Source organism: Vombatus ursinus, unplaced genomic scaffold (genome assembly GCF_900497805.2).
Source record: "Vombatus ursinus unplaced genomic scaffold, bare-nosed wombat genome assembly UNPS02014814.1, whole genome shotgun sequence".
NCBI classification, from domain to species: Eukaryota; Metazoa; Chordata; class Mammalia; order Diprotodontia; family Vombatidae; genus Vombatus; species Vombatus ursinus.
This window is the reverse complement of record NW_020954592.1, coordinates 8,551,196-8,574,471: the sequence shown is the minus strand read 5'-3', so window position 1 is coordinate 8,574,471 and position 23,276 is coordinate 8,551,196. Positions and strand designations below refer to the sequence as shown.

The following is a 23,276-nucleotide window of genomic DNA, read 5'->3' as shown; positions in this document are numbered from 1 at the left end:
GGTGACTGCACTTTCTCTCTTCTCCTCCTCTTCCTAACCCCTTTCAATATGGCTTCTGACCTTATCATTCCACCAAAACTACTCTCTTCAAGGTTACTAAACTAATGATCTCTTAGTTGTCAAATCCAATGGCATTTTCTCAATCCTTATTCTTCTTGACCTCTTTATAGCCTTTAACCACCTTCTCCTTGATACTCTCTTCTTTCAGAGTTTTGGTTCAACACTTTCTCCTGGTTCTCCTCCTACCTGTCTGACTGCTCCTTCTCAATCTCTTTTGCCAGATCTTCATTGAGATAATATCTTCTAACCATAAGTATCCTTCAGGGTTCTGTGGAAAGCTCCCTTCTCTTCTCCACCTATACTACTTCATTTGGCAATCTCATCAACTCCCATGGGTTTAGTTATCATCTTTATGATGACGATTCTCAAATAAACCTATCTCATCCCAATCTTTCTCCTGATCTCTAATCTCACTTCTCCAACTGCCTTTTAGACATCTCTAACTGGATATTCAGTAGACATCTTAAACTAAACATGTCACAAACTCATTATCCTTCCCCCTAAACTCTTCCCACCTTTTACCTTTCCTATTACAGTAGAGGGCAATACCATCCTCCCAGTCTCTTGGGATCACAACAATTAAATTATCTTTGACTCCTCACTATTTCTCACCCCTCATATCTAATCTTTTGCTAAAGCATGTAGATTTCACCTTTGTAACATCTCTCCAATATGCTCCCTTCTCTCCTCTTATCCTGCTACCATGATGGTATAGACCAGGGATGGGGAACCTGTGGCCTTGAGGCCACATGTGGCCTTCTAGGTCCTTGGGTGTGGCCTTTTGACTGAGTCCAAATTTTACAGAACAAATCCTTTTATTAAGGGGATTTGTTTTGTGAAGTTTGGATTCAGTCAAAGGACCTAGAGGGCACTTGAGGACCTAGAGGGCCACATGTTCAAGACCTCAGGTTCTCCACCCTTAGAATAGACCATTGTCACCTCATGCTTAGACTATTACAATGGCATACTAGTAGTTCTGTCTGCCTCGAGTCTTTCCCCACTCCAATCCATCCTCCATTCAGCCACCAAAATAATTTTCCTAAAGCATAGGTTTGACCATATCACTCCCTTATTCAATAAATGCCAGTTGTTTCCTGTAGCCTCCAGGATCAAATATAAAATGCTCTATTTAGCTTCCTAAGCCTTTCATAACCTATCCCCCTTTGATCTTTCCAGTCTTTTTTTTTTTTTTACTTCAAAGTAGATAGTAATTTATTAGCCAAATTTCACCAAAATATTGCATAATGGGTGTGTGGGATTGACAAATGAGTATTGTGATTTAACAAGCACAACCAATGATACATGTCTTATACTTGGATCTATGGGTCTTTGTAAGCTATATATATCTTTTGAACTCAGTATCACAAGTATCATAGTGTAAAATGAAGATTTTAAAAAATAATGATGCTTATTAAAAACATTGTTATCACTAAAGTTTTGTTACGAATGATTTAGTGAAAGTATAAAGGTTTTTCAGCCATTAATATATCATTTTCAAAACAATGATTTCATCATTATCACACTTTTAATTTCTACTTCTTGTCATTTTATGTACAAAATTATCAGTCCAGTAGTAAATGTAAATAATTTATAAACAAGCAAATTGGGGGTACTTGCTCAAAATTTTTTTTACTGATATGCGTGAACAATAAGAAAAATTCAGATTCCTGTGTAAGATATGGGGTTACAATGAAAACCAGAGAATAATGTATGCCCTCATGGAGTTTTCATTCTACTAGAGAGATACAACAAATATACAGAAAATTAAATATAAAATGCTGATGAAGTTGTTGTAGTCTGGGAAAAAAAACCCTGTTTATTTGTTTGTTTGTTTGTTTTTTAAGTCTAGTCTGCCCAACAGTTTCCTACCTGCCACCCACTCCATTTCTTTCCAGTCTTTTTATGACTTGCTCCCACCACATACTCTTTGATAGAGTGACATTCCTAGCTGTTCCATGAACAAGACACTCTGTCTCTTGGCTCTGGACATTTCCTCTGGCTCCCCCCCGTCAGGAATGTTCTCCATCTTCAATTCCTCCTACTCACTTCCCTGGCTTCCTTAAAGTCCCAATTAAAATCTTTTGCAGGAAGCCTTCCCCAAAACCTCTTAAGTCTAGTGCCTTCACTCTGTTAATGATTCCCTATTTATCCTGTATGTAACTTGCTTTGCATATATTTGTTTTACATGTTGTTTTCCCCTCTAGATTGTAAGCTCCTTGAGGGCAGGGACTATATTTTTTGCCTCTTTTTATAACCCCAGTGCTTAGCACAATGTCTGACACATAGTAGGTACTTAGTAAATGTTTCTTGTTTTATTAATCATGTTCTACATAGTTTGCATAAATTGTAACAAAATGGCTGATAAAGTACCTCATATTATTTTTGTGAAAAAGATAGAGAGCAGATAAGCCAATAATACAATTAATTGCACTGAGAATTGGTTGAATGATAGGATTCAAAGAGTAGTCTTAATAGTTCACTATTAGCTCTGCCAAGAGGGCTCCCAGGAGTGCCCAAGGGATCAGTGCTTTTTTTTTTTTTTAACATTTTTGTCAGTGATTGAGATAAAAGCATTGATGGCCTGTGCATCAGATTTGCAGATGGCTCAAAGCTGAGAAAGACAGCTAATCAATCAATAAACATTTACTAAGCACCTGCTATACATCAGGCACTGGACTAGGCCCTCAAAGTACAAAGACAACAAAACATAAAACATTTAAATATATGCAAAATAAATACAAGATAATTGGAGGAAGGAGAGTGCTGACATCAGGGGGAATTGGAAAGTAGGTGGCATCTGAGCTGTGAAGGAAAAAAAGGATTTTAAGAAGCAGAGGTGAGGAGTAAATGCATTCTGAGCATGGGAGATTACAGGCAAAGAGATGGGACCTGGAATATCATGTGTGAGAAATAAAAGAAGTCTGATTTGTCTCAGCCCTAGAGTGAGGGAAGGGAAATAATGTAAAATGAATTTGGAAAGATACGTTAGGATCAGGTTTTGTAAAGGGCTAAATTTAAAAGCCAAAAAGAGGAGTTTATATTCAACCTCAGAGGTAACAGGAAGTAAAATGCCATTTTTTTGAGTAGGGAAGTGAACCTGTGGTTTGGAAAATCTCTTGGATAAATTCATAGGCGATGGACTGAAGTGGAGAGAGTCTTGAGGCAGCAAAGACCAATATAAAGGATATTATAATAGTTTAGATAAAAGGTGGTGTGGGTCTGAATTCATAATTTGGCTCTGTTAGTTGAGAAAAGGGAGCAGATACAAGAGATGTTGAGAAAGCAAAAACAACAAGGTTTGGTCATTTGATTGGATAAATGGGATAGGCAAAAATGAGTAGAGGGTGATGTTGAGGTTGTAAAACTGTGACCAGAGGAATTGCAATGCCTTGGCAGAGTAGGAACATTGAGAAGAGGGTAGGTATGTTCAGGAGGGCAAGATAATGAATTTTGTTTTGGATATATTGACTTTGAGATTCTACAGGTCAACCAGTTTGAATTGCCTTCTAGATAGTTGGAGATTTGCAAATGGAGCTCAGGAGAGAGACTAAGACTGGAGGATATATCTAGAGTCCATGTGCATAGAGATAATAGTTAAAACTATGGAAGCTGATGAAGTTACCAAGTGAGAGAATATAGAGAGATTAAGTGACCCTGGATACAGCCTTTGGTTACACCCATAGTTAGGGGGAATGATATGGGGGATGAACCAGCAAAGGAGACTGAGGAGTGCTTAAACAGGAAGAAGATGAAGAAAAGGAGAACAGTATTACAGAAACCCAAAGAAAAGAGATTATCCAGGAAGAGAAGGTCAACTATGTCAAATGTGGAAGAAAGACTGAGAAGAATAAATATTTTTGTTGTTCAGTCATTTTTTTAGTCATGTCTAACTTTTTGTGACCCATTTGGCAAAGATACTGGAGTGGTTTGCCATTTCCTTCTCCAACTCATTTTTGGTTCTGGTTATTGTCCTTCATTCTTGAAGAGAACCAAAATGACATCATTATGTTGGAGTGTGTCAGTGACTGTGGCTGACTGTGACTGATCAGACCAATAAGAGCTTGGAACAATTTACGTCTGGTCGGGCACAAAATAGTCCACATGAACATTTGGAGTGGAGATTTCTCTAAATTTGTGCATTTCACGTTTCTTTTGAGTTACTGCAGTTTTGCTTTGCTCATAGAATACAACACAGCAGGCATGCCATGTTGTATGGTCCTTTGCCAGCATGTCCCATGTCATGCAATTGATTCCAGCTCATTTTACAGATGAGGCAATTGAGGCAAACAGGGTTAAGTGAATTGTCCAGAGTCACACAGCTAATATGTGTCTGAGGCCAGATTTGAACTTAGGAAGATGAGTCCTCCTGACACTATGCCTAGCGCTCTATCCACTGCAACACTGCCCCATATAAAGATTAGGGAAAAAGCACCAGGTTTGGCAATTAGAACACAGTTTCACTTGAGCAATGGGTTTGTAAGTCAGACTGCAAAGGGTTGAGAATGAAATGAGAAGACAACAAATGGAGGCCATGAATCTTGCACTGTGGCCTGAGAAAGAAAGGGGAGATAAAAGAACAATAGCTTCAGGGTATGTTAGATTCTAGTGAGTTTTGTTTTTGTTTTTGTTCTTAAAGGATGATGAGGCTTGAGCATGCTCTTAGACTAGGGAAGAATCTTGTGGACAGAAAGCTATTGAAGATTAGAAAGAGAAGGGATAATTGAAGAGGATGATCTGCTGGACAGTTAGGAGAGGATAAGAATGAGTGCATGTAGAGGGTTTGGCATTGGTGAGGAGAAAAGTCACCTCCTCATCAGGTACTAGGAGAAAAAGAGAAGAGAATGAGGGATGATGTCAAGAGATTTTGAGATGGAGAAGAGAGTGAGTTTATGGCAAACCCAATTTGGCAGTGTCAGGGACCAAAAAGATACCGACAGGCTGTGATACTGTACTGAATCTAATAAGATGAAATTCGATAGGTGTACATTTTAAAAATCTTACACTTACCCATTGCTATTGGTTCTGCCCTTTGTCACCAAACTAAACAAATCTAAGCCACGTCATAACCCTCCCTTAAAGTCATCGATCATGTTCCCTTAACACACACACACACACACACACACACACACACACACACACACACACAGCAGTTACCGGCTTTTAGATCTATGACATAAAGATCCAAGAACTATTGCTAGATTTCTAGTAGTTAAAGGCCTCTACACAACCCTTATTCTTTCCTCTTTTCCCATGTTCCTTTCCTTTGCTCCGGTGAGGTTTCCTTCATTAAATTCCCTTCTTAGAATCAGAAAAATTGCATTGGAAAGATTCTTAGAAGCTGTCAAATACAATACAGCACCAATGTACAAATCTCTACAGAATTTCAACCAACTTGATCATCTAGTTTCTGCTTGAACATCTCCAGTGATGGGGGAAACTCACATCCTCTTAGGCATCCTATTTAATTTTTGGACAAAATTAATTGTTACCAATCAGTCAACATTTATTAAGCACTTCCTGTATGCCAGGCACTTTGCTAAGTACTAGGGATATTAAAAAAAATAAAAGCAAAAGATAGTGTCTACTCTGAAGGAGCTCACAGCCTTACTGGGGGAGACAACGTGCAAAGAGCTGTGTACAAACAAGTTGGAGATAATATCAGAGGGAAGGCACTATACTTTAGAAGGACTGGGAAAGACTTCTCACCTAAGGTGGGACTTTAGCTGGGACTTGAAGCAAACCAAGGAAGCCAGCAGATAATGAGGGAAAAAGTTCCAGATAAGGGAGAATGAAATGCCCTTAATGGAGCTGAGAGATGGAGTGTTATGGGTGAGGAACAGCAATGCTATTGTCACTGCATCACAGGATGTGTGGGGTGGGAGGGAGGGGGAGAAGGAAAGACTAAGATGTAAGGATACAGGAAAAGTAGGAAGGAGTCTGGTTATGAGGGGCTCTTCCCTTTGTATGGTGAACTGAAATCCTCCTCCTAATACCTGCCTATCATGAGCCAATTTTTTTTAAATTTAGGCAGTTGGGGTTAAGTGACTTGCCCAGGGTCATACAGCTAGTAAGTGTTAAATGTTTGGTCTGAGGTCGAATTAGAACTCAGGTCCTCCGATGCTCTATCCATTGCATCACCTAGCTGCCCTACCTATGACTTTTCTTAAGGTTATTTTCCAGATCTTCTTCCTGTCCTTAACTGATAATAGTTCAACTTGGCCATAGCCTTCAGCTGTTGTGCTTCACCATCAATCGCAGTACCTGGCAGATGAAGTTTTTGGATTGAGGGTTTCTGTAAGAGACTACCTTCTTCAAGAAAGAAGTTCTAGGGGGCAACGAGGTGGCGCAGTGGATGGATCACAGGCCCTGAAGAAAGGAGGACCTGAGTTCAAATCCAGCCTCAGACACATAACACTTACTAGCTGTGTGACCCCGGGCAAGTCACTTAACCCCATTGCCTAGCCCCTCCCCTCAAAAAAAGAGGTTCTAGTTAATGACCATTGCAAGACCATCTCTAACAATACCTTTTGGTGACTAGAAAATTTATCTTGAAATGTTTTTAGTGGTGGACCATCTCGGTGACTAGAAAATATCTTAAAATGTTTTTAGTGGTGGGGTGCTAGGTGGTACAGTGGATAGAGCACCAGCCCTGGAGTCAGGAGGACCTGAGTTCAAATCCAGCCTCAGGCACATAACACTCACTAGCTCTGTGACCCTGGGCAAATCACTTAACCCCGTTGCCTGCCCCCCCAAATGTTTTTGGTGGTATTGCACATTTGTCTATATTTAAAAGGCAAGCCAATATGTACTAGGATTTTTAGTCCTCCAGTTCTTTTAGTCCATCAAGTTTTTGTGGCTACAAAAATTTACATAGGCTTACCTGAGGACAGAAAAGCTAGGCAGTTGCTACAATTCATCTGGTCTGTCAGCATAAACTTAATTTATGACCCTGGTTGGTATTCAGAATAAACATTTTTCAAAGGCAATTTCCTGAGGAAGTTTCTCTGCCATGAAGATTTCAGTCTTATTATATAATCTTAAGTATACAGTTTTAATGGAACTTATTTTTGGAATTCCTTTCATTAACTGTCATGACCTGATGTTTATTATTATAATTAATAATTAAGTACTAAAAATATAGTCATCCCTTGACATTTTGGGGGTTAGGGGCAGGGGCATAGGACCCCCACAAATGTGAAAAATCACAAATAACTCTTGGCCCCATTCCAAACCTTTATTTTTAATAGTTCTGATCATATTTAACACACAAAACAAGTATAACAACACATTACACCCATAAAAAGTTGTAGTTTCTATGTTAGAGAAATTAGTATCATGCACACTCTGCAGAGACATGGTAGCCACTAGTATAGCTGCAGTAACTTCTTCATGGATTTCCCTCTATGAAAAGCCAAGATGCAGTGATCACTGAGGGAGAAGATCCACATGACTAAGTCTCGATGGTAGGGAGACAAAGAAGAGGTGTTCACAAAGGGAGTGCATAGACCCTGGTTCTATAGGGCACTGAAACTTTTAACAAAACTTAACTGTTTATAATTAATTTATATTTGTACACTTTGGTAGTAAATGATAAAATAGTAAATGATGTACAGTATTTTGCATTTATGACTTACTAAGGTTTTTTAAAGTTTTCATTTCATATGCATGTTGGCTGCAATTTTCCCAGTATGCTGCAAATCTCCAAGAATTCCCATTTAATTATTGATGGCCAACCTGAGAATAACCAAGATTAAGAATGTGAAACCCATGAGTGTTGAGGAATTTGGTGTTGATAAAGCGGTTGATATCTAGCACTGAAAGAAACTCTGTAAGGTAGGGTAGCAAAATAACATTCTTATTTATAGATGAGGAAACTGAGGCATAGAAGCCAAATGATTTGTCCATGGTTATACATTAAGTGTCAGAGACGAGGATTGGATCCATTTCTCCTAAGTGTGAATCTAACATTCACCCCACTATAATATACTATTCCTGTAATGATGCTATATTGGTAAATATAAAAAGTAAAGCCATTGCTAAATACACCAATATAATTTTTCAAAATGATCAAATACTCACCATTCTTTGATCAAATTTAAATTCAAGGAAGACAGAAGAGTACATGGTAGCTTACAAAAGGCCTGCCACCACATTGGTGATGCAGAAGGAACCAAAATAAATAATTGGTTGTGTTTTGAATTCTTTTCAAAAGGGCTCTGACAACAGTGAAAATGATTTTCTAGAGGATGAGAATGTCACTTGGAAGAAGGCTGCTTCAGACTTGGAGTCAGTAATTAGTTTTACAGAAAGCATGTTATATTGCCCTGAAAGTCATGCAACTGCATATCCTTCACTTCAGCTTTACAACAGTGGCAAAAAACCAAAAGGGAAGCAGCTAACAGCTTTTTTTTCAAGGAGTCAGTTCTCGGGTAGCTCTACATGTCAGTGACTTTTCATACTCATGACCCATGCCATCCATATCTGCAGCTGGGGCTAGTACTATAGAACAATGATGCAAATTGGTATTCAGAAGGATAACCCTGAGTCTTAAAGAAAAAGTCTTGTTATCACTAGCATATTTATTATCTTTTACTCATTCCTTCAATGAATGTTTATTAAGAGCCTGTTAGGTGCCAGGCACTCTAGTAAGCACTGGGGATGATAAAAAAAAAAAAAGACAACTCTTGCCCTCAAGGAGCTTACAATTTCATAGTGGGACAACTTGGAAACAAATATATACAAAGCAAGCTATTTATAGGATAAATAGGAAATAATTAAAAGAGGGAAAGCACTGGAATTCCTGTGGAAGGTAGTATTTTAGTTGGGACTTAAAAGAACTCAGGGAGACCCTATAGTTAAGACTCAGAACAATGTTTAAATATTTTGGAGAGATTTCCAAAAGGTAATTTAAAAAGTTTAGGTATCTTACTAGCTGTGTGACCCTGGGCAAGTCACTTAACCCCAATTGCCTAAAAAAAAAAAAGTTTATGCATAAAAGTCACCTAGAACGTTCATTTTTCTGCAGAATATTGAATTCTCTGATTATTCTAGATCATAAAGTCAGTCAACAAGCATTTGTTAAGCACCTATGTGCAAGGCACCATACTGAGTGCTGGGAATAATACAAGGAAAGGAAAAAAAGACAGTCCCTTTTTTTTTCCAAGGAGCTCACAGTCTAATGAGGAAGACAACATGCAAGCAACTCTGTGCCATCATACAAATAGTACTTCATAATTGGTGATACATGGGGATGACTTAGGTAGAAAAGCTGGATTTGGTTATTGCAGGTCATTGCAGAATTCAGTTCTAAAATGGTCCTGAAATGAAAGCATTTTCGAAAGAATAACTTGTGGGGTAGCTAGGGCACCCAGTGGATAGAGCACCAGCCCTGAAGTCAGGAGGATCTGAGTTCAAATCCGGCCTCAGACCAAACACTTGACATTTACTAGCTGTGTGACCTTGGGCAAGTCACTTAACCCCAATTGCCTAAAAAAACCAAAAAAACACAAAAGAATAACTCGTGCATGGCCCCTGCACCAGGATGACACACAAATTCATAAAGCATTCAATATTTTTTTCCTTTGTCCTCCCTACATCATCTTCTCTTCATGGTAAACACCAATCTATTTCTGTCTCCTCTTTTCCCTCTTCCTGGTTAGATTTCTCTCATCTGTGTCTTTTTTTTTTTCCTGTCTTATTTTCTCTCTCCATTCTTTTTATACTTTCCCCCTATACTGTGGAATTCTGGGAGGGGGAAGGTTAGGAAAAAGAAAAATGAGTAACTCCAAAAATTATTTTAACAAAATATGGTCACTGGAGTAAACGTAGAGCCTCTTTTGAATGGTTGATTCATTAAAATGGTCTCATTTCTTTCTGATCAAAGCATGACTGAAGAGTGAGAATTTCCTTAACATAAAGTTTGCACCTTAAGTTTCTTCTAAAGGTTAACTGTTGCAGTAACTTTGGTTATCTTGTATTTCCTGCATTGTAGGACCACGTCTCCCCCACAATCAGTGTCTCTGGTAACATTACAAATGTTATACTTGCTCTTTATCTGAGCTGCTCGTTTTCTTCTTTATAGCTGTGAAATTTGTATTGGCAGAGAAGGGACATGTTTCAAATTAGAAGGAGTTTAAAAGCAGTTTGAACTACATATGCTACAAAATTCTCTAAAAAAAGTTGTAAACATGATAAAAACCAGAATAAATTTCAGAATATACTGGAATATCTGTGTTATTTGCCTTTAGAGTTCATTCACCCACCCCCTCTCCAAAATATTATAATGATACAAGTTGGGAAAATTAGTATTTTGCATTGTAACATTCTGCTAACTTTCAGTCTCATTTCAGCAATAAAAATGGTCAGCGAATTTAGAATAAGCTTTAAGCTTAACCTAAGGGAGCCCTTAAAAACTGGTTTTAGGAGCACAAAGTTTGGGACATGGTTGACATGCTGATGTTACAAAAGGCCAGACTGAAAATTGAGGCAGAATCCTACTCCTTAATAATGATTTAAACCAAATCATAGCATGGGTTACATATGTTATGGTTTCCTTTGAAATCTTAAGATACTTTTATAACTTAAAATAAATTTTATTTAGTGTGGGTATTGCCTGCTCATACTTTCAGGATGTAGGCAGATTTAGGGTTGTTTTTTTTTAATAATAATATGTTGTACTGTGATTTTGATTCATATGCCAATAAGCACCGTACAAGACGCTCTAAGAAAGAGCAAAATCTGTTATTATTTCCCTAGAATAGGATAATGCTAAGTGAATCTTGCGCACAAGTGAGGAGTTGGTCATAAATGATAATAAAAGCATCTGTAAGCTCTACATACCTGTTCAGCCAGCAGTATCACTACTAGGCATAACCTCACAAGGAGGTCAAAAAACAGGGAAAGATCCCATATATACTAAAATATTCATCGCTGCACTTTTTGTAGTAGCCAACACGGTGAACAGCTGAAAAAATTGTGGCATATAAATGTAATGAAATTTATTGTGCTGTAAGAAATGACAAATAGGAAGCATTCAGAAAAAACTTCAGAAGACTTGTATGAATGGATGCAAAGTAAACAGAACAAGGACAAAAAATTGACCCAATGACTATAATATATTTTCATATTGTGTTAATGGAAAACAGCAGTGTCAATGCAGTGATCAATTTTGACAGAGAGGGTGGTGGATTTTCAGACCTGACTAATGTATTGATTCGCTTTGCCTCATTGTACTTTTTGTCCTTAAAGATGATTCTATTATGCAGGGGTGAAGAATCATGGAGGTAACAGTGATTTTTTTTAAAGGGTATCAACAGAACATTTGTTTAGAAGAGTTGGTGACAAACTCAAAAGAAGAAATAATATGTAGATAGAGAATGAGAACCTGCTTATTTAATTCTAGCTTTCACAATGCCCTCATAAGAAAAATGGGCATGTTATTTTATTTATGAAATAAACCCAAACAATATTTTAAAGCACAGAAATAAGTGGTTAACAGTGGTATGATGAACTCCAACAGTTATTTCTTATAAAAATGTGCCCATTTCTGCTAAAGAAAATGAAAATTCTCATCCTGGATCAACCATGTGCCCAAACTACTTCTGTGCTCGTAAAACTTTAGTTACTAAGGACTCCCTTATGTTGAGCTTAAAGCTTATTCTAATTGGCTGATCATTTTTATTGCTGAAATGAATATTGTCTAAATAGAAAATCCTTCTACAAAATGGTTGCCTTGAAACAAGCCTCTTATTCCCCAATTCTTCATCTACTTTTGCAGTCTATAAATCTCACATTAATAGCAAAATAGTCAGTGAGAGATGAAAATAATAGTGGCTCAGATAGCCCCAGAGGGCTCAAGTCGGCTGTGTTCAATCCGGCATTAGATGCTGCCTAGCTGATAATTACTTTTATGGGACAAAACAAAAGCACAGTAGTTTCAAGTTTAAACAGTGGCAACAATTAAAAATTTTACCAGTTTAAAGTCACTTTGGTGTTTTGAAATATTTAGAATTTGCCTTAGGTAATGGAAAAGTGGGGAAGGGGGAACCTGCCAACGTATTAGAAGTCATAGGATCATAGAAGAGATGGAGTAACCATTGAGTACAATCCCCTCATTTTATAGATGAGGAAACTCAAATTTAAAAAAAAAATTCTTGAGGGTCATAGTAAGCATCTGAAGTGGGATTTGAACTCATGTTTTCCTGCCGAAGTCTAGCACCCTAGACGTTTTGACACATGGCCTCCGAGGGAAGCAGGGCTTTCAAGTATTTATATTATTGGAGTCTTAAGTAAATGTTCAGGTTATAATCCTAGTTCTGTTCCACACTAAGAAAGATGCTGATAATAAGCTATCTGACCTATCTTTGCCTTAGTTTCTGCATCTTATAGGAAGGTGGTAGACAAAAGGAGGAAATTAGTTAGCTCACAGGTGGTTGGCAGGTGATATAAATGATACTTTGTTTCTCCTCAGTAGTTTTCCATACTCAAAACTGGCTAATTGGTTACTAATGAGCAAATTAATACCGTTTCTTCCCTTATCTCTTTAGAAAGAGAGAATGCCTTTAATCTCTATGTAGCTACTTGTCTTTGGCTAATGTTTTCATTGGCATCTCTCCGTTCCATTAGTCATGTGTTCTAATTTATAGCAGAATATGCTCTCATAATTTTAACAGGCAAATGGGTAACAGGGTAATGGATCTCAAGGTTGTATCTGCTTCTTTGTAGTTTGTACTTGAGCAGAGGGTCACAAAGATAGAGGAGAAAATAATTTGTATTTTGAGAACTAACTTTAGAAGTGATGCTAATGAAAGAGAACTCATTTTTAAAGAAGTATTGGTTTGGAAAAGTTTAAGAAGCTAACTGTATCATCCATGTTTTCTTTTGTTATTTGATGATGTATATACATGGCTTTTTACAAAGTTCTAATCAAAATATACATACCACCTTGTTGGTTTTGTCTTGGTTAAGATTATTTTCTAGTTAGAAAAAATCCTAGACTTGTCAGAAAATCCTGATGCTGAAACTTTATAGTTGTGAAACCACTATCAAATCACTTAACTTGTTTCCTCATCTGTAAAATAATAATAATAGCTGCAGTCTTTTTAAAATACTGTTGTAAGGTCCAAATGATATAGCATGTAACCAGAAAGTAATATAAGTTCCTTGTCAACAGGTGCTATTTAATGTTTTGTCTTTGAATCCCTGGTGCCTGGCACATAATAAATCCTGTTTGATTAATAATTGTTGTTCAGTCACGTCCAACTCTTAATGACCCCATTTGGGGTTTTCCTGACAAAGATCCTGGAGTGGTTTGCCATTTCCTTCTCCAGAAGGATTAAGTGATTTGCCTAAGGTCACACAGCTAGTAAGTATCTGAGGCCTGATTTGAACTCAACAAAGAGGAGTCTTCCTTATTACAGACCTGGTGCTCTATCAACTGTGCCACCTAGCTACCCAATTAATAATAATATAGTGCTTTTAATTTATATAGTGCTTTAAAGTTTGCAAAGTGTTTTACACATATAATAAACTAATTGTTTTAGTGCCTACTAATGTTGTTGTGGTCTGTACTGGGGACAAAAAGACAAAAATGAAACAATTCTTGTCCTCAAAGAGCTTACATTTTATGAGGGAGACAACATATACATAAATGAATAAATACTATATAGATATAGACACATATGTTCAAGTTAGTACTTAGGGAAAGATACTAATAGGTATATCCCTATTTTTTGTCGAAGACAAAAAGAAAGGATTTATCTATGCAAGAATATTGATAGCAGCACTTTTTATTGTACCAAAGAACTGGAAACAAAGAGTATGAAATGGTAAATAGCTGAACATTGTGTTGGAATATTATAGCACCACAAAAAGACGATTCAGAGGAACCTGGGAAGACTTAAATGAACTGATGCAGAGTAAAATGAAAAGAGATAGGAGAACAATTTATAGAATGTTTACAATAATGCAAAGGAAAGTAATTTTGAAAAACCTAAGAAGGCTGATCAATGTAACAATCAGTTATTACTTCAGAAAAGCCATGATGATGCATACTTCTCACTTCTTGGTAGAGAAGTGATAGATTAGAGGTGAGAATGTGTCTCATTAGAATGAGATACACTTTTTAGATAGGGCCAATGTATGAATTTGTTCTCCTGGATTATACTTGTTATGAGGTCAGGCTTTTTGGTAGAGAGTAGTGGGGATTCAATAGGTATGTAATGATAGCTATAGAGTTAAAAAAAAAAAAAAAGAATGGAAGAAAGAGAAAAGAGCAAAGTCCAGAAGAGGAAATAGACAAGCCAGAAAATGTTGGTATTTATATATTAAATATAATATATATTCTAACAAAGGGTTTATGATAGATTAATGATTTCATATTCAATCATTTTCTTTTCTTTTAGATTCTTTTCTTTATTTATGGAAAGTTTGTGTTGGTATTAAATTCATAACAAAAGAAAAAAGAAAACAATTAAGTAGCATATAAGTGATTGTGAGTGGCTTGTTGTCTTATGACCGAGTTGTGTGTTTTAGCAGTGTACTTTAGGCCATTTAGTTGAGCTTGCTTATTTCCTGGGTTTGGCAGATAGGTCAGGTGTGATATTTTGCATGTACTTTTTATTGAAGTAGCACTTCAGCTATCCTTTTTAATCAGTGAAATAATACAACTATAGCTAGACTTTGAAAATTCTGGGAGGTTTCCAAGTTTCAGCCAAATTTCTTGTAAGAAATGGCCCATAATATGGCATTTAAATTTATCCAATTTCTTTGTGAACTCTATGAGTTTAATTTGTATGTAAAGCTAGTAAGCAAAGTGCATAGCTTAATTAAATTCTTCTTTGTTACAAAATCTGTCTCCTTTAATGGCTGTGGTTAATCTCCACTAGAATGGATGACTAAAGGGAAACAAATTTTATCCCTGTCCCTTCTTAGAAACACTATTTTAACCATTTATTTCCTCATTTGAGGACTATACCTCACCTTCTCTTCTGACACTTTCACCACCCTGTATATGCTTCACTCCTACACTATCATGAAAGCCTAATGGTTCAACTCACCCAGTTCATCCTCTACTCAGCTGTCAAAAAATCTTCCCAAAGTACTGATCTGACCATGTCACCCTCATATCTAATAAACTATTGTAGTTTCCTCTCACCTCCAGGGTCAAATATAAAATCCTCTAGCATTCAAAGCCCTTCACAACTTGGTTCCCTTCTACCTTTCCTGTCTTCTTACACCTTCTCCTCACCACGTATTCTGCAGTCCAGTGACACTGACCTCTTTGCTGTTCCCAAAAGACACCCCATCTCCAGACTCTGGGTATTCTCACTGGCTGTTCCATGTCTGGAATTTTCAACCTCCTTATTTCTGCTTCTTGGTTTTATTCAAATCCCAGCTAAAATCCTATCTTCTATGAGATGATCCCCTATAAGGTATTCCCTTCCTTTGGTTAATTATCTCCAATTTAATCCCAGATATTTTGTTTGTACATAGTTTTCACATCTCTCCCATTAGTCCAAGAACTCTTTTATTAAAGAAACATTGTCTTGTTCAACTTAATAGAAAAGATGGTAGGTCAAATACACCTTGACATATTCTGTAAATCTCATAACTACTCTGCTAACTAGTTGTGACAGACTAGTGGGCTGTTTGGGGGTTTGATCCCCCTGAGGACTACTCAGCTTTACCCCATTTCACTGTTACAGACTGTACCAAAATCAAGGACAGACAAGGTAGGTAGTGAAAGTCTCCAGAACTTGGCCACAATACCCTCAGCAGGGCCATCACCAGTCATCTTTACCTATGTCTTGCCACTGAACTCCGATGACTTTGAAGGAGAGAGTGAGGCTGATGACTTTGCACATCTGCCTCACTTAAATCCAGTTCACTTGCAAGTTAAGACCCTCCTGATGTCATTGGTCTTCTTCAAGAATTAAAGAGGGAACAATATCAACAATACCCTTAATAAAGACACTAAATAAATGTTTATTGAATTGAGCATACAGGGAACACAGTGAAGTGTTCTTTTTCATGACTATTTTACAAATGCATAAATTTTTTCCTGCCAGGAAATTGTACTCTTCATTTCATGGAGGTACTTATTTTGTGGTAAGTTGAGAGGGTTACAGCAAAAGCCCCAAATCTCTGGTGGGCAGCAATCCACAGGGGACAGAGTATTCAAATCTTACACAAATGCCTTAGCCTGATTCTTCCAGACTGTGCCCTTCATCTTCACTTCCCATCTTATAAAAACACATTCTTAAGTAGAACTGGCCAAGAAAGTATAATTAGATCAGCACAACTTCTCCTACTAGAAAAGAAACTCAAAAAAACCAAAATCTGGTGAAAGAGGGTCAGAATCTATAAAGGGCAGCACACTTGGGACTTTTTTGTTTTAGAAATAAGGTGTGCTCTAAAAATATTAGTGTAGGCTCCAAGAGCTTAATTTGATCCTCATATTTAAGCTCTAAGAGCTTAAGTCTGTACTAAGGCTTTTAACTGGTATTGAATACAATATAAAATTATATAATATATAATAATTAACAGTGTAACATATTATATAAATACATAATTATATACTATAATATATTAAACATAATAAAATATATAATTATCACATAGTTGTATTATATAATAAATATCCATATTATACATTTATAAATTATTAATCCTACATAAACTTCTAATTACATAAATTATAAATTAAATTATAAATATTATGTTGTATATGATTTATTATGATTACATGATACATAATGATAATGTAAAATACAATGTAAACTTTAAAGGATTAAAAAGATAAACATTAAAATATGTCTATACTTATATTATTTCACTGATTAAAAAGGATAGTTGAAGTATCACCTCAATAATATTACCATAAAAAGTACATGCAATATATCATACCTGACCTATCTGCCAAACCCAAGAAATAAGCAAACCTAGATAAATGACTTAAAGGATAAACTTTTCATTTTACAGATATTCTCATTTCAATTCATTGACAAGTGTTCACTAATCAAATTCTAGGAAGTACTTACTTTTGAGTCAGAAGACTTGGATTAAAATTCTAGCTCTGTCACTTACTACTAGTGTGATACTGAGCAAATCATCTCACTTTATTTTATCCACATGTAAAATGAGAGTTAGATAATCTGTCAGGCCTCTTCCAGTTATAAATCACAGATTCTTAACATTCAGCAATATTTCAGGTATTATAGGGCATGGAAAAGCAGTAAAAGACATGGTCCCTGCCCTCAGCTTATGCTTTGGTTGGTATTAAAATGAATAAGTGTTTCACAGGATATTGCATTGACCCTTAGAATTATGAAGTACTTTAAATCATGTGATACAGATTGTGTGTGTTCAGAAAAGAGAGAGGTCATTAAGAGGTTGTTTAGGGAAAGCTTTGGGAAAGAGATAAAACTCTTCCTTGTAGAATGGGTAAGATTTTGATGCGAATAGTGGAGAGCAAAGTCAATAGAGTATGTAGATATAAAGGTGGTAGATGGTTCAATGATAATGATATTCAGGAAGACTAGTCTGGTACTCATTTTACATAGTCAACAAGCATTTACTAAGTGGTTACTATGTGTCAGGCACTGTGCTAAGTTCTAAGGATACAAAGAAAGTCAAAAGACAGTTGGTGACCTAAAGAAGTTCATATTCTAATGGGGAGACATGTAAACACTATATACATATGTATATACATATAAGATATGTACAGGGTAAATTGGGATGGAGACAGGCTTCTTGCAATGGACTTTAGTTCAGACTTGAAGGAAGCCATGTAAATCATGTACGAACAAGCAATATTCAGGACAAATAAGAAAATGGAGGAATATGGAAATTAAATGACTTGTCCACAGTTGAATAACTTGAAAGTGATAGAACTCAGACTCACACTCAGGTCTTCTTATCCAAAGCCTGGTTTTCTATCTTCTACAGCATCCTACTTCGTAACTATTCTCAATGTTAATGGTGATCTTTAAGACAACACTTTATACACATTCCGGAAATGTGTGTAAACTTTTAAAGGAAATATGAATTTTAAAATTTGCTGCATTTAAATTGCATTTTTTTCTTTCTTGTAAAATTGGCAGTTTTACTTACTAGAAAATGCAGAAGCCAGAAGTGGTTCCACAAGACCACAATGTTCACCTAGGCCTCCTAGTTATCACAGGTTGGAGTGTGGAAGAAGGTTGTGGAAGGTGGAGTGTGGAAGAAGGTTCATGCCCAAGAGAAACATTTTGGAGCTACTAAGCAACTGCAGAAGTTCTCTGCAGCATAAGGAGCCTTCCACTCTAAGAACTCCCCCAAGTTTTTGTTATTATTGAGAAAGACTTTGTTATTGCATATGTCAGTTTTCTTAGGGCTGACCTCAGGGAGCTAATAAGGAAACAGGACTTCCCCACAGCTGTTATTGCCAAAGAAATAGTGATATAAAGAAGTTTCCCCTGATCATTTTGTAAAGTCGGTAAACATTTAAGCACCTTCTATATGCCAGGCACTATACTAAGCAGTTGGGATACAAAGAAGGCCTTGCTCTTAAGTAGTTCATAGTCTAATGGGGGAGACAACATGTATAGAGTCATATGCAAACAATAGACATATGTGTGCATTACATATATATGTATATGTATCTATATATGTGTGTGTATAAATTTACATGTATATATGCATATATACATATATATACAGGATAAATTAGAAATAATCAGAGATAATGTCAAGGGGGAGACACTGACATTAAGGAGGAAAGGCTTCTTGCAGAATGTGGCACTTTAGCTAGGACTCGAAGGAAGCCGGAGAAGCCAGAAGGCAGAAATGAGGAGGGAGAGCATTCCAGGCATGGGGGATAGTATTGGCAATACAAAGAAAAGCCAAAGACAATTCCTGCTCTCCAACGGCTTTCATAGGGGAGAAAACATGAAAACAGCTATGTACCATCTAGATACAGGATAAATTGGAGGTAACCAATAGAGTAAAGGCATTTGTATTAAGGGAGACCAGGAAAAGTGTCTGGCAGAAGATGGGATTTTCATGAGACTTGAAGGAAACTAGGAGGTAGAGATGAAAAACAGAAAATTCTAGACATAGGAGACAACACATTTAGAATTCTGTGTTCAGTTCTGAGTGCCTCAGTTGAAGGAGGATGTTGATAAGCATCAAGAGCACCCAGAATGGTGAAAGGCCTTCAGTCCATGTCATTTAAGGATCAATGAAAGGAACTGGGGGTGTAATGCTCAGTGGGGACATGGTGGTTGTCTTCAAGAATTTTAGGAGCTGTCAAGTGGAAAAAGGATTAGACATGTTCTGTTTGGTCCCACAAGGCAGAACCAGGAATAATGGATAGAAATTACAAAGGGGCCAGTTTAGGCTTAATATCAGTAAATTTTTTTTTTTTAACAATAAGAGCTGACCAAAAATGGAATGGGCTGCCTTGAGACATGGCTGATACTCATTAGAATTCGTCAGGCACAGGCTATATGACTACTTGTTGAGTGCTTATATTGGGCATTCATTTTTGATGTAGTTTAAAGTAGATGGTCACTGGGTTTCCTTTCCACTCCAAAATTCTGTAGTGGGGGTGGGGAGGGAGAGGGGGAGAGTGTTGTTTAATTGTAATTATTTGTTATAGCAAAGGATATAATGTCACATCTAGTCTGTGATATAGCTGCCCAAGTCCTTTTTGTTCTGAACCAGAACAGGCCATAGCAGAGGAAAAGTTCATCTAAGATCTGGCAACTGGCTCTTGAACATTGAGGTCTTTGTTGTTTAAAGTTTGAGGACATGAAGAGACCTGGTATCCTCTCCAAATGCACCAATCTAGGATGCGGACTCCAGCTACCTTTGAATCAGTCATGAGTGGGCAATGTGAGGATGAATATTGAGGTTGGTAAAAGTTCTTTTGCTGCACAGTGGTGACATTTTTAAATTCCTCATTCTGTCATGAGTCATTCTCAGTCTTAGTGTCTTTGTCTACTTTCTTCACTGTAAGAGTCCTCTAAAGGCTTAGGACCCCCTCAACTCTAAAAAAAAACCCTAATTGTTACTATTGAAAGGTATTTTGTTGCTGTGTGTACCAATTTTTCTAGAACTAACCATAGGAAGCTACTGAAGAAATAGGACTTTCCAGCAACTATTATTACTCAACTTCCTGGCCCTTTAGGGGAAAGGGCATAATTCTGACTAGGCTGCCTCACAAGTTTGGAGTGTGGTATTCAGTTTGGTATACCACATTTTTTTTTCCTTTTTTTCTTTGTTCTTTTTTTATTTTTTAAAATTAATTTAGTTTGAATTATCAACAATCACTTCCATAAGTTTTGAGTTTTACATTTTTCTCCCCCTCCTTCCCCATCTCCCTCCCCAAGAAGGTGCATAATCTGATATAGGCTATACATACACATTTCTTTTAAACATGTTTTCACATTAGTGATGTTGTAAGTAAGAATTAGAACCAATAGGAGGAACCACCAGAAAGAGGAAACAAAACACAACAGAAGAAAAAAAAATAGCAAATAGTATGCTTTGATCCGCATTCAAAATCCAGAGTTCTTTCTTTGGATGTGGATAGCATTTTCCATCACGAGGCCTTTGGAGATGTCTCAGAACCTTGTATTGCTGAGAAGGTTTAAGTCTATCAATATTAGTGATCACATAACATGGCTGTTATTGTGCACAACGTTCCCCAGTTCTGCTCATTTCACTCAGCATCAGACCATACAAAGTCTTTCCAGGTTTTTCTGAAGTCAGCCTGTTCATCATTTCTTATAGCACTGTAGTATTCCATTACATTCATATACCACAACTTGTTCAGCCATTCCCCAATTGATGGGCATCCTCTGAATTTCCAATTCTTTGCCACCACAAAAAGAGCTGCTATAAATATTTTTGGTATACCACTTTTTTTTCTTTTTCTTTCTGTCTTGTTTTTTTTTTTTTTTGCTGAGGCAATCTGGGTTAAGTGACTTGCCCAAGGTCACACAGCTAGTACGTGTCAAGTGTTTGGTGTGAGGCCGGATTTGAACTTAGGTCCTCCTGACTTCAGGGCCGGTGCTCTATCCACTGCACCACCTAGCTGCCCCGGTGTACCACATTTTAAGAGGGACATTTGCAAGGTATAGTGTGTCCAGGGAAGGATGACCAGGAAAGCAAGAGGACTTGGAACTGTCATATCAATTGATCCAATCAATCGATAAACAAACATTTAAGTGCCTGCTATGTTCAAAGCTTTATGTAAGGGTATGTGGAAAGAACTAGTAGACAGTTAGTTCCCAGTCAAATGGAGATCTTAAGTGAAGTTTGGATGTTGTTAGAGGTGTTGCAGAAAGGATTCATGTTTCATTGTTTCGTATTGGGGTTGGACAAAATGACCTCTGAAGGACCTTCTATCTCTTAGATAGTTTGACTGAATTATTATCATAGAGACTTAATGTTTGTTGAATTAAATGGTTTTAGAAATCAAGGATAAATATTTAACTTTTCCTCTTAAATCAAAAAGTGTTCTATCATAAGTGATTTTGCATAATATTGTAGAACTAAAGGTAGGCTCACAAACACACAGAAAGAATATAGTATAAACCAAGGGTTCTTAACCTTTTTGTATCATGTTCCCCTTTGGCAGTCTGGTGAAGCCTATGGACCCTTTCTCAGAATGATTTTTTAATTCAAAATTGAAGAAAATGCTAAATTTCAGATAGTACAAATAAAGTTATATTTTTTTTTCTCATTTAGGATCAGGTACTTTCTGACATGGACCTCAGGTTAAGAATTCCTGATATAGACAATAAAAGCTATGCCCAGAGAGAAGTGCCTGGGGCTTTACCAAAGGGTGTCCCAAATTGAGTGGGCAAAGAAGAGTGCTTCCTTTTCTCACCCTCCCATACCTTGTGCTTCTTCACTAATCTTGGGCCATTACTTTCCTTATCCATGGCAGGACCACATCTGTTCTTTACTTCTAAGCCACAATTCCCAGTTATCTCTCTATCATTCCCATTTCCCAGGGTACAACTTACTGCCTTGCAGGCATCTTCTCACAAGCTGGGTCCAGGAAAATAATAACTTCCCCCCTATTATACCCACCCCTTTCTTTCTAGGCTTGGGAGTCCAGGATTGTAGGCCAAGATTCTCTGGGGTATGGGTCATACCTCTCATGGGGCAGCTGTGATTGGGGGGGGGGTAAGGGTGGGGAATTGAATGGGAAAAATTGAACTTTGTCCCCTGACTTCAATGAAAATAAAGGCAGGCTTCCCCCATCAAACAAAGTAGTCTCTCAGAGCCTTTCCCAAGGTCTGTCCCAGGGTCTTTCTCTTTCTTTTCCCTGCCCCACCTCATGGCTGTGGCCTGGAGTTTCTGTCTCCCAAAGGACTTTGTCTCCTAAAGACATTTCCCTTCTAGGTCCAACCACAGTTTTAGAAATCTGTTCATTGAATTTTGGGTGAGGTCAAAGCATTCAGAAGTGAGTCACTGTGCATTTATTTATAAAAATCATTCAAGATCATTCTAGGAAGGATGCAGAGAATTAGTCCCAGAGTGACGTTCTGACATTACTCCCATGTCAGGAACATGATTGTCACATTGAAGTTTTTATTGAAGTCATTCCTGGAACTTGGCCAAGAGAAGAAAAATAACTTTAAAATTCATGTTGGATTATTGTTCTTTATTGTTTTGCAGCTCCTATTTTCTTTTGTATATTTTGTGAAAGGACATCATTTTAATATACGAATCTTAACTGGCTCCAGCCAAAGAGATTTATTTCATAAGCACGCAATTCCCTTAGCTTGCAGTTTGGGAGACAGACATAGAGTAGTAATGCTAATGATGTACAATCCAGGGGCTCAGAATTTTATCTGAGCCATGGAAGTTGCTTCCCATTAGTATATATAATTTCTTTCACTCTATAGAATATCTGTATGGGAAATTCTTAACCTTTGATTTTTAATGAATATGAAAGTTTAAAAATGCTATGGCCATTCCAACTAAATTAAGCATTTTGCCCCACCCCTCCCCTCCATCAGGGACACAGTGTCCTAGAAACGAATAGCCCAATACTATATTCCATTTTAGTCCAGAGCTACTAAAAGGGGTCTTTAGAATTAAATTTGGCCATTAGCCCAGATTTATTCAGATTTTTAACAAGTACCGTTTTGTGTTTAGGCACCCTGTGTCCCCGCCCCCAATTCTGGGGGAGGAGGTGTCATGAACAAAAAAAAAAA

The 23,276-nt window shown here is 37.1% G+C and overlaps 1 protein-coding gene and 1 pseudogene across 3 annotated transcripts in view; both read left to right on the top strand.

The window, feature by feature from the left end:
* Positions 1-23,276, top strand: part of GPM6B (glycoprotein M6B) — a 173,167-nt gene that overhangs the window by 23,114 nt on the left and 126,777 nt on the right. The gene's annotated exons all lie outside the window — the stretch shown is intronic.
* Positions 9,520-9,636, top strand: LOC114022987 (annotated as a pseudogene).